Source organism: Toxorhynchites rutilus, chromosome 1, assembly GCF_029784135.1.
Source record: "Toxorhynchites rutilus septentrionalis strain SRP chromosome 1, ASM2978413v1, whole genome shotgun sequence".
In the NCBI taxonomy this organism is placed as follows: domain Eukaryota; kingdom Metazoa; phylum Arthropoda; class Insecta; order Diptera; family Culicidae; genus Toxorhynchites; species Toxorhynchites rutilus.
The window spans coordinates 92,025,885-92,037,793 of record NC_073744.1 but is presented as its reverse complement, the minus strand read 5'-3'; positions in this window follow the sequence as shown (position 1 = coordinate 92,037,793).

The window sequence follows — 11,909 nt, the reverse complement described above, 5'->3', positions numbered from 1 at the left end:
AATTTCCTATCTCTAATAAACAGAAAGTAACGCAACATCTAACCCCTCCCCCCTTATCGCGTTACGTAATTTGTGCACGACGCCTCACGAAAAATGAATGGGTTTCACCACCAGAATATCATTTCAGTATGCTTTTCGTGCGTGATTGAATCGAGAGAAGGTGTGGTTTACGATGGCAATTTGGAAGGCAAACTAGAGGAGAATGAACTCTCTGAGTATGAAAATTTCGGCGACTGAGCAATAATCGATTGAAAATTATATAATTTTGGCGATACGAAACATTTTCCGTTTTTCATGTTATGCATCCATTATTGGATACGAAAATATCCTACTGATGGGAAAGAATAATCTTCAGAAGCTTTCCAGCTAATTACACTTGATAGAAAAATTACGAAATCAAATGTATTTGGTCACTGTGTTCGCCATATAATTAGAAAACATTAAAATAAACTCTTTCGCATGGATGTATTCTTCAATTCCCAGGGAACTGGCAGATTATTTTTCAGCAACAATTAGATCTTTCCGGAATTTTCTCGATGCTGTATGGCATCCAAACGAAAATTCTCATTTCAGTTTGGCCTGCAAAAAACTTTTCTGAACTCTAATCCATCAAATTTGGAGCCCTGAAAAGGGCCGTTGATTATATGCTAAGCTAATATAGCACCCTCTCTTGGATTCGACGGGCCAGCTGAATGTCCTTGGGCATGATGTGACGCGTTTTACGTGGATAGCACACAAATTTGTATCTTCGAATAAGCCTCATGCAGCGTCATAACCGCGGAACTTTGGAAGCGCAAGTCGGTTTTGAAGTCCTGAGCAATTCCACGAACCAAAAGCTGCAAAGGTAGCTTGCGGATCAGCAATTCGACCGACTTCCGATAGCGATGAATTTCACGCAAAGTTCCCGGTCGATAGCGATGTGGCTTCTTCACCTATCCTGCGGCTGGTGCGCTTCGTGTGCCTTACCACTGAAAGACTAACCTGCTATCTGCTTTGTCCCAAACAAACGAGTCGTCACGGTGCGAGAGTAGAGTAAGAAATGAACGAAAGCAAAGGAAGCGTAATTTTATAACCTGTTTTCGAAGCTATCATTAAGCTATTGAAACAATTTTCCGACTCAATAAATAGCAATCATATAACTCTTGGACATTTTATCTTTTGTATGAAATGATTATCACTGTTCCGTTGATCCGAAGCAGAATGAATCACGCTTAAAGAAGGAATGGATTTTTTCTTGGAATTTACTCAGCAAAAATAATGCCCTTTCCCAACACTTAAAAACGACAAACGGTAAACAGTTTCATCAAAGTGATTTCTTCGATATGGGGATATATTCACTACATCATGTCATGTATTTCATATTCTTCATTATGAAATCCATATCCATGGCACCTATCGGTAACGAATTATCATCGACACCGCGATTTTCGCTAAATGCTCCTTTCAGTTCGGCCTGTAAAAAACTTTTCTGAACTCTAATCCATCAAATTTGGAGCCCTGAAAAGGGCTGTTGATTATATGCTAAGCTAATATAGCACGCTCTCCTCGGATACGATGGGCCAGCTGGATGTCTTTGGGCATGATGTGACGCGTTTTGCATGGATAGCACACAAATTGGTATCTTCGAATAAGCCTCCTGCAGCGTCATAGCCGCGGAACTTTGGAAGCGCAAGTCGGTTTTGAAGTCCTGAGCAATTCCACGAACCAAATGCTGCAAAGGTAGCTTGCGGATCAGCAATTCGGTCGACTTCTGATAGCGACGAATTTCATGCGAAGTTCCCGGTCGATAGCGATGTGGCTTCTTCACGCTTCCTGCGGCTGGTGCGCTTATCCGAGCTGCTTTCGTGGTGCCTTACCACCGAAGGACTAACGAGCTGTCTGCTTAGTCCCAATGAAACGAGTCCTCACGGTGCGAGAGTAGAGTAAGAAATGAACGAAAGCAAGGGAAGTGTCATTTTATAAAACATAAAAGAATCGAGTGTAAACCCCACCCTCTTTATTGTATAAGCTTACTGTATACTCACGAATATAATAAGGGTGGGATTTAGATTCTATACTTTTATGGTTTATAAAATGACGCTTCCTTTGCTTTCGTTCATTTCTTACTCTACTCTCGCACCGTGAGGACTCGAGCTCGTTAGTCTTTCGCAGACAGCTCGTTAGTCATTCGGTGGTAAGGCACACGAAGTCAGCTCGGATAAGCGCACCAGTAGCAGGATAGGTGGAGAAGCCACATCGCTATCGACCGGGAACTTTGCGTGAAATTCATCGCTATCAGAAGTCGACCGAATTGCTGATCCGCAGCTACCTTTGCAGCATTTGGATCGTGGAATTGCTCAGGACTTCAAAACCGACTTGCGCTTCCAAAGTTCCGCGGCTATGACGCTGCAGGAGGCTTATTCGAAGATACCAATTTGTGTGCTATCCATGCAAAACGCGTCACATCATGCCCAAGGACATCCAGCTGGCCCATCGTATCCGAGGAGAGCGTGCTATATTAGCTTAGCATATAATCAACGGCCCTTTTCAGGGCTCCAAATTTGATGGATTAGAGTACAGAAAAGTTTTTTACAGGCCGAACTGAAAGGAGCATTTAGCGAAAATCGTGGTTTCGATAATAATTCGTTACCGATAGGTGCCATGGATATGGATTTCTTAATGAAGAATATGAAATACATGACATGATGTACTGAATATATCCCCATATCGAAGAAATCACTTTGGTGAAACTGCATTATAAAATTATTTGTGTACGAATGCCGCAATCGATAGTCGACTCTAATTTGCGCTGGGTAATTTCCTCGGAGGACTCGATTCCTCCTTTGAACATTAATAATCTCTTTCTGGCAAAACGATGTGGTATGAATCACATTATTTGATTGATAGAATGAAGAAGTTTTCTGCCACTTTCCTTCAACCTCCAAACGTATCTTTCTTCCATTTGTCGTTTTCGCGTTCGCTAATCCTTTCTCACAACACCCATTTCTCGTTTGAGAAATTGTTGAGTAAACATTGTTTGCCAGTGCGCGTAGAGCGGGAATTCCTAAAGATTCATTGCACCTCTAATAAATTGCCGAAAGACATTCGCATTCTTACGTTCATTACATTCTTACATTCTTACGTTGATCGCACTTGATTGAAAAAATCCAAAACGAAATGTATTTGGTCGCAGCATTATATGAGTAGAAAGCAAATAATCGCTCGAGAATGACTTGATTTTCGCGATGTGAAACATTTTCCGTTTTTCATGTTATGCATCCAATATTGGATACGAAAATTTCCACTGATGGGGAAAAAAAATATTCAGAAGCTTTCCTGTTAATTGCGATTGATTGAAAAATAACAAAACCAAATGTATTTGGTTGCAGTGTTATATGGATAGAAAACATTAAAATAAACTCTTTCGCATGAATGTATTTTTCAATTCCCAGGGGAACTGGCAGATTATTTTTCAGCAACGATGATAGCAACGAGAATTCCGCGCGTGTATGTGTGTATGTGTGTGGCGGCTACTCCGATGTTTCAAGCGGAACCGTGGCATCACTCTCCTCCTGATGGATTCCCTTTTGGCGTTAGGTGCACAAACAGGCTCTTGGTGACACCGTTCATCAGCGTTTTCATGATAAACGAAATTAGCTTCATAACAACAGCGACAACATGCTCCAATCGCTGTTCAATCATAACTGAGTGGGTTTACGAGCGACGCTCGCTTATATACCGATTGGTGATTTCAATAGCCTGTTTTGAAAGCAATTTTAAGACTATTGAAACAAGTTTTTGGATCAAAAAGTAACGAGTATATGACGCGTAGACATTTTATCTATCAAATGAAGTGTTTATCATACCATTTCGTTCAGTTGTTTAAGAGCTATTAACGCTCAAAATCTCGGTCTCCAGCGTAACGCTTTCGTTCTCGAAACTTTGGTTTTACACCCCGGTATAGAAATGAAAGACGTAGTCCTACGTCAAAAAAGTTAAATAGCTCTGTCATTGTTGAAATTTGAACATATACGTAGAAGAATTTTTTTCATTAAATATAATCATCTATAACTTCCTGAGAGAATCTGGATAAAATTATTTTTTATGAGAAAGGTGTTTACTGGCTTTAAGGGGATGAATAAAAAATCAAATTCTTCTTTTTTATTCAAAAAACGAAAAATACATTCAAAAAAAACAAATAAAAACAATTTTTTTTGACTCGATTATATACAGGATTCGATTATATACAGTGAACAGAAATCAGAAACTCTATATAATCGAGTCCGTCCTCTAGGGATCGAACTGAACAGAAGAATTGATGTGTAGTCAAGAGCACAAACACGGTTGGGAATATACGAAGAAGTCGATTCGTAGTATAAAATCATGAATCTTAATTGAGAATTTAGCTGTCTGGTCAATTAATCCAAATTTTTGATACCCAACTTGCTGGTAAATCAAAAGAAACGGCACTTCACAAGTTGATTTAAAAAAAAGGGGTCTTTTGAAGCTAAAGAAACTTAATTGAAAGCTCTGAAGAAATTTTATTCAAAGAGGGAGCGTTTGGCAATGCATCCCACAACTCTACAAATGAAGCTGTGAAAAAATGTGGCTAATCTCATCGGATGAACGTTATGGCGTACAAATGGAGTATTCAAGGCGATCCAAATATCCAGGTGAACTTAGTTCTTTCGAAGCGTAAACAGCGCAAAAGTAGACGGCTTTTACATTCGCGATGTTTTACTGGCATTTTTGGCATCAGTATCTGCCGCTCAGCTTCAACCAATTCCCTTCATTTTCCTCTTCGGAAACTATCGATAATTTAATGCTTGAAAATCATACTATGAAAGCTGAGCTCCTGTGGTGCCTGGAAACAGTTATGTAGCACAAATTATTCCACACTGCTGAAAAATACATTATTGTATTGAGAATGTTTCATGACAACCAGGAACCTGAGAAGGTCTAACTATGACGTGATAAAAAGAACTTTATGACGAATTTTGGTTCGATGAAACTGTAAGCTATACATTGCCTTTGGTTTCGGCGAGTCTGAACAAGACTGCAAAGAGGATACAGATGGATCTGAATGTCAGATTTTGGTATGAAAATGAGAAGGATTTTGTAAATCTTTACATGACGTCAAAGTTCTTGGGACATTCTCAAGCATCAGGACTTGCAGCTTTTGAAGAGTGCATGTGAATTATATATTTGAACAAACTCCCTTTTTTGTCGATGGTATAAACGTGAATTGGTCTTATTACGCGAGCTGCAACTGGTTTTTCAAAATGAAGAGAATAGGCTCTCTTTTGATAGCTTTGAATTGCACATTTTACATGGTTCATCGAAGGATTAAAAAAACTCGTCAAAATTTTACGACTGACAAATCTTGAATTTTCGTCTGAGATGCGAAGCACTGCGTTGATGTATCCTTGATCTTTCCATCATTGATTCCGATAAAAAATGGAGTGAAAACGATTCGAGAAGCTTTTAACTATTGACTTTTTGATATTTGACGGATTTTGGTAGTATCATTGGAGCTCCAACATATTTATCATTGAAACAATATTGCTAGCAACATAAACAAGTTTGTTCACTATGTTCCGAAAAATGAACGACTGAAGCATTTTTGAAAAGGACAGGTTTACAGAAGTTTTACCCAAAGAGGTCTTCTGTCTCTCATTAGAAACCCCAACTTTGAGAGGGCTTTTCCATTATCGAATGTTGTTATGAAAATATGTGGGAGGAAACGGTTGTGCTATGCGACAAGTTTATGATGCTATACTTCACTTTGGAAGGATAGCAGCAATAAAGATGTTGAGCTCTCTTTATCGTCATATGAATCAAAGTTAATGAATCGGCTACGGGAAACAGAAGTGGAATCTCTAGAGGTAAAACGGAAAAAAAAAAATTGGAAAACGTACAGAAGGAAGCCAAAACATTGCGAGATAAAGCATTTCGTTAAAATCGTAACAGTTTCATGAAATTGATCCAAATCAAAATGAAAATGTCTCATTCTGTACTAGTATTTGAGACTCCTTCAAGATAACTTTGAACTGTATTGATAAATCCATTTCTTTAAAAATCTTTTAGGACCCTTATCAGTCGTCGTTAAACTCAATTAAAAATCACAAACAACTCATTTATTGTAAAATATCGACAGACGTTCTTAAATTTCATTGTTTAAGCTAACTAAATGTTTTAGGAGCTACAGCTAAATTACTTTAAGAGAATTTAATTACTAGTCTACACCTTTTTTCTGAAAAATTACTGGAAAATCAGGGAATATCAGGGAATTTATTTTCGGATTTTGAGTCGACACCCTGTCATTGAAAGGGGGGAATTGTGCAAGGGAATATTGTGCATTTACTTCTCTTTGAAAATGGCAATGGTTAGCAAAAAAAATACCACAAAAACTTTTTCGGATACGCTACAATTTGCGATCCTTGTCAACAACTTTGCAATGTTTGAAAGACTTTCATTAGTGAATGATGATGGATCAGACGACGAAATGGTACAGAAGATCGTAAAAAGGGAAATTATAAGCATTTGTCAAAACTTTTTACAAGTTATACTTGAAACATATGTTCCTTACATCATAGAACAAGATATGGACATGTTTTGAAGTCCCTTCCGACTGGCAGTGACGAAAGTTTCGGGTCAATTTCAGAACAAACTCATCGATCTTCGAATGATCGATTTTCATCCTGGTATGCGGAATAAGCGTTACGAGTGTTGTTGTCTTTTGTGTAGTATTTATGTGAATCCTAATTTTCTACAATGCTGCTGGTAGGAACAAAACACTGTAACAGTGTGGATATCGAGAATAACATGAGGTGTGCTTTTCTAAACGTTTTCAAGAATTACGATTTTGTCGGAAAACGTTCATGCGCAGGTGCCATACTGACTTGACAGACTTATCAGATACAAGTATAAAATCAAATTTGTTGCGAATATAACATGAAAACCGTTTGCATTCTTCTATTATTTTACTGATACGTTTCAGACTTCCGAAACGTCTGATAAGGCGAAGCACTGGAGCAAAAAAGGTTGAAAACCACTGAACTGGAGTATGCAATTATTAAAGCCCTCATGCTTTTCGAACTCATGGCAATATATTTGGGAAAAAGTTGGGACGATAAATATTCACTGGATTTACTCGGTCATTGTGAGGTCCAGATGCACATGCTTCGTTAGTGTGGTGGCCTAAAACTACACAAATATCAGCCCGGAAAAATCTTAAAAAAACTATAACGTCTGGCGTATCAATAACGGGTACAATGATGTGCACTCCAAGGACTAGGTCTTCTTTTACACTTTCTATTCTACTACTAATAAGTGTTCGAAGCGGAAAAGCACCTAGCAGCACCTACGCTTAAACGCGTAAAACATTCCGATTTTTATTTGTATTATATTTACTTTCAACCATTTTACTTCCATTTTTGAAAGAATGTCGGGAGTGAGAATTGAACTCGTGATCCTTAGCGTGAGAGGTACGGATGATACCACTTAATGGGACAATTGACTTGTTACAATATTCATTCTACTAATTTATCGATTATTTATCCAACACCACTACGCCAGATCGCCTCCACAGAAACAGTTCCAAAAAAGAGATCTTAAGAGACATTTCTGAAAGATTTTCAACAAACACTAACTTCAGTGTTCCCTTCAAAGTAATTGAATTCAGTCGCAGCATATGGGCAGAAGATGATCAGAAAGCTCGTCCAAGATCACTCGTGTTTTATACCAAGGGGTCTAAAATTGATAAATCCACAGAAGCTAGGATTGCTGGGCCAGGAATCAACATGTCAATTCCTATGGCACAGTGCCCTGCACTTTTTCAAACAGAAATACATGCCATTTTAACATGTACAAATATTTGTTTATCCATAGTCCACCGATTGTCAGAGTTATCTGTTTATCTGTGATAGTCTAATTTCACGAACACGAAGAACTATCTGTGATGAATTTTGGACAATGATTACGATTTATTCGAAGTTGATAGGAGGTATCTATTGCTGGGTTATTAAAACTAGAACTACCAACCGGGTAAAATGACCGGTTATATAGGGCCCTCTTCCAGAAAACGAGACGAGCAGACGAGCGTTTGTTTTCATATTCCAGAAGCCGAGCTCGACTAAAAACAGACGAGTAGCTCATCTGGCTCGACGACCGTTTGGCCGCGCTCGTCGATGAATCAGTCGAATCGTCTAGTTTGTTTGATGTGTTTGTTCACCTTGTTGATTGAAAGCATCGGTATTCTTCTGCTCCGCCTTTATCTTCAAAAATTGTTTCACGGCTGAACTAGGCTAAGGTTACTTTGGATAGGAGTACGCACGAAAATTTGATTGTACGAATAGAAACAAACAATTTTATTCGATAGAAACAGACGAATTCGAACGAAGCAAGGGGGAAGCAATGTAACCACACCAATACAACTCAATGTGGTTGTTTACTTTCACTATTGCATACAATTCGTACGATCACTTCTCTGCATCCAGTGTCACCGCCGCCCTAGTATTGCATAAGCAATGTATGTTTTCAACTGCAACCATCAAATTCAGTTCAGTAATTGTTAGATTTTACAGATTTTCAAATGGGCATGTTCCAAACAACACAACCAAATGTAACCATTGAACTCATATCCAGGGATGAGTGTTTTGAATATATTATCACGGCACGAAAAGGGTCTTCACATATTGAACGAAAATTAGTAATTCAAAACAACTACTTTATTGGAAATACAGATTTAAAACTTTTCTTGATAAATCGTTGATTAGGTGAACAAACTTTGCCCCCAATAAATCCATAATAACAAAACGTCTGAGTGATGACCCCACATGCTCGAGGAAAAATATCAATGGAACCAAAAGATATATGAAACTTATTCTTTTTTGTTATGTTTTTTTAATATTTTGGCACTGACAAAAGAGTATCGATTGATCAATTTTAAAACTGTTTGTTGTTTTTCTTAAAACAAAAACATGTCTTCTCATCTGACATCACTGATCATACCGAGAAAAACTGACTGAAGTCTCTCCAGTCTACCAAATAAAGCATTTGAATGAAACTCGTGTACTGGATAGAGATGGGCAAATCAGCTCATCATGGTGAGCGGCTCAGAGCCGTCCAGCTCATACAAGTGAGCTGCTCATTCGGAACAGCTCTTCAGCTCAATTGAATTTTGCGGCTGTCCACACAACTGCATAACTACCATGGGACATTTTATAGTGTTCATTTTCTTAATAGACGGAAATCAAAAAAATAAACAAATTTAATTTGTAATTGTACACAAACTAAATTTAATATGGATTCTAATAATATAATATACAACAAATATTGAATGCTGAAATCCAACATAGAAGATGGTTATGATATGCTGAACTTAAACAACAGAAGAACCAGCAGTAGCCAAATAAAATGCCTTCAGAAATATTGGCTGAGACAACGTTTTTTGATAAAACTACCGAGATATTTTTTTTTTGCATCCAAGGATGTAAAAATAAATCCATTAATAGGCGCAACGAGAAACAATTCTTCGCCATGACAAAGGTAACAAAAGGACCATTATCAATCACCAGCATTTATGGCGGGTAGTTTTCTGAATTGTTTTGATTCAGCACGCGGAAATAAATTTATATGTTTTAAAATTCATGTTTTAATAACAATATAATATAGTAATTCCATTTACAAGCATATAATAATTTTTATTATTTTGTTTGGCGATGTAAGAAAAATTTAGTGGAACGATTGAATATCTTCAAAACAAAAACAGGAAGTGGGTTATATCTATGGTATAACCGCAAGGGTGACGTAGGACTATCGTTGATTTAGAGATCATTTGTTTGAAGTTGAATCTGAATTCATTCTGAATGAATGAATATTTGGGGAACTTCGAAAACGAGAGCGTTACGTTGGAGGCACTAGGTTTTATACATCCAATATTGGATACGGAAATATCCTACTGATGGGGAAGAATAATCTTTAGAAGCTATCCTGTTAATTGCGATTGATTGAAAAATCACAAAACCAAATATATTTGGTCAGTGTTACATGGATAGAAAACATTAAAATAAACTTTTTCACATGAATGTAATTTTAAATTCCCAGAGGAACTGGCAGATTATTTTCAGTAACGATTAGATATTTCCACATTTTCCTCGATACTGGAAGCCGACCAGTGGTTTATGCTAACTCGATAACCATCTGTTAATAGCACTTGATTAAAACATATTTGGTCACAGTGTTACATGGATAGAAAACATTCAAATAAACTCTTTCACATGAATGTATTTTTAAATTCCCAGAGGAACTGGCAGATTATTTTCCGGATCTTTCTCGATGCCGAATGGCATCCAAACGGAAAGAATTCCGTGCGTGTATGTGTGTGTGTAGCGGCTACTTCGATGGTCACCTTCTCTTCTCCTGAAGGATCGGCTTCTCTGTGCTCCCTCACAGTTTCAAACAAACTGCTTACGTTTCATGGCAGATCTCGATCCTTCGCCGTTCAGCACCCTCAGCAACGATGTTGTTTTGTCGATGTCCTCACGAAAAATGAATGCATCTCACCACCAGAATATCGCTTAAGTATGCTTTTTGTGCGTGATTGAATCGAGAAAAGGCGTGGTTTACGATGGCTATTTGGAAGGCAAACTAGAGGGGAATGAACTCTCTGAGCTCGGAACTTTCGGCGACTGAGCAATAATCGATTGCGGGCGCATACAATATTGGATACGGAAATATACTACTGATGGGGAAGAATAATCTTCAGAAACTATCCTGTTAATTGCGATTGATTGAAAAATCACAAAACCAAATGTATTTGGTCACAGTGTTGCATGGATAGAAAACATTCAAATAAACTCTTTCACATGTAATTTTAAGTTCCCAGAGGAACTGGCAGATTATTTTCAGTAATGATTAGATATTTCCACATTTTCCTCGATGCTGAATGGCATCCAAACGGAAAGAATTCCGCGCGTGTATGTGTGTGTGTGTGGGTAGCGGCTGCATCGAGATCTTCCCGGGGAATCGTTTGTGGCATCACTCTCCTCCTGATGGATTCCCTTCTGGCCTAGGGTGCACAAACAGGCTCTTGGTGACACCGTTCATCCGCGCTTTCATGATAAACGAAGAGCTCCACCACAACAGCGACAACATGCTCCAATCGCTGTTCAATTAGAACTAAGTGGATTTCCGAGCGGCGCTCGCTTATATACCGATTGGTGATTTCAATAGCCTGTTTTGAAAGCAATTTTAAAACTATTGAAACAAGTTTTTGGATCAGAAAGTAACAAGTATAGAACGCGTAGACATTTTATCTTTCGAATGAAGTGTTTATCATACCATTTCGTTCAGTTGTTTAGGAGCTATTAACGCTCAAAATCTCGGTCTCCGGCGTAACGCTTTCGTTTTCGAAACTTTGATTTTACACCCCGGTATAGAAATGAAAGACGTAGTCCTACGTCAAAACCTTTTTCCTCTCTGGCATCTCTGCTAAAGTTAAAGAACGAAGAGGGACACACGAAAACAATCTGACGTCATATCATAAAGCGCGGGAGACGAAAAATTCTTCCGCGTCTCAAAATTCACACTCTCTGCTGCTTTTGCGCTCCACAGCTATGCAGCTCATCAGCTCAACAGCTCAGCAGCTCATCAGCTCAACAGCTCAGCAGCTCATCAACTCAACAGCTCAGCAGGTCATCAGCTCAACAGCTCAGCAGATCATCAGCTCAACAGCTCAGCAGCTCATCAGCTCAACAGCTCAACAGCTCATCAGCTCTCCAGCTCCGTAATGAGCTGATGAGCTGCGTTGTTTTGATTGCGAGCCGATCCGAATCCGCTCACTACGATGAAGCGATTCGAATGAACAGCTCAGGAGCGGATGGCACATCTCTAGTACTGGAAATGGATATTTTGCTCGTCTCGACAGT